This window comes from Corylus avellana, chromosome ca4 (assembly GCF_901000735.1).
Source record: "Corylus avellana chromosome ca4, CavTom2PMs-1.0".
Taxonomy (NCBI): Eukaryota; Viridiplantae; Streptophyta; class Magnoliopsida; order Fagales; family Betulaceae; genus Corylus; species Corylus avellana.
The window spans coordinates 24,192,748-24,193,876 of NC_081544.1; positions in this window are offsets into that span (position 1 = coordinate 24,192,748).

The window sequence follows — 1,129 nt, forward strand, 5'->3', positions numbered from 1 at the left end:
TCACTTTTCCCATAAGTGTAAACTATTAGGAAGAGATAAATTTAATCACTTAATCATTACTTTAACACTCTCTCCTCATATATGTGCTCAAACTTTATTTTAATAAGTAAGGCTCAACACATGAAATATTTAATTTAAATGAGGAGTGATTTGAAGGAATTAAGGTTCAATCCTATGATCTTTTGCTTTGACATCGTGTTAAATTACCACGTATCCCAAAAGCTTAAGTGGATATAAAGAGATAAATTTAACTACTTAAGCATTAATTTAACACTCTCTCTCATGTATGGGTTCAAACTCCCTTTTAATAGGTGAAGCCAACACGTGGAATATTTAATTTAAATGTGGAATGATTTGACGGAATCAAGGTTTGATGCAGATCAGAATGCTTGGGATTACATGAGGAAGACCCAAGCAGATATAAGCACTACAAAAAATAGGATGATTACTGACGTGGCAAATAGTAACCAAATTTTGCCACGTCAGTAATTATTGATGTGTAAAAAGTGGCACGTCAACAATTTTTTTTTTTTTTTTTTACGTGTTGAAAAGGACACGTCAACATTTATTGACGTGTCACATTCAACACGTCAGGAAATTTAAATACAATTTAATTTTTAAAAATTTTATTTAAATAAATTAATATTTAAATATTTATATTATATATTTCTTTTCTGAAGTGCTAAAACCAGCACGTCAGTATTTCTTTTTTTTTTTTTTTTATCATGTTTAGTGTTATATATATATATATATATATATAGTCCATTTCTGACTGGTTTTAGCATGTCAGAAATTTCTAAACCCTAAACCTGTCAATATTTCTTAAATTTTATATATATTGTCTATTTTCTGACATGCTGGTTTCAGCACGTCAGAAATTTCTAACGTGCTGAAATTAACACGTCAGTTTTTTTTTGTTTTTGTTTTTTTTTTTTTTTTAGGTTTATTTATATTATATATATAAATAATATATTATACATTTTTGACGTGTTAATTTGGCACATCAGAAATTTCTGACGTGTTAAAATTAGCCCGTCAAAAATTTTTGACGTACTAAAACTAACACGTCAGAAAAAAAAAATAAAAATAAAATAAAAATAAAATAAAAATAAAAAATAGTGGGACATTC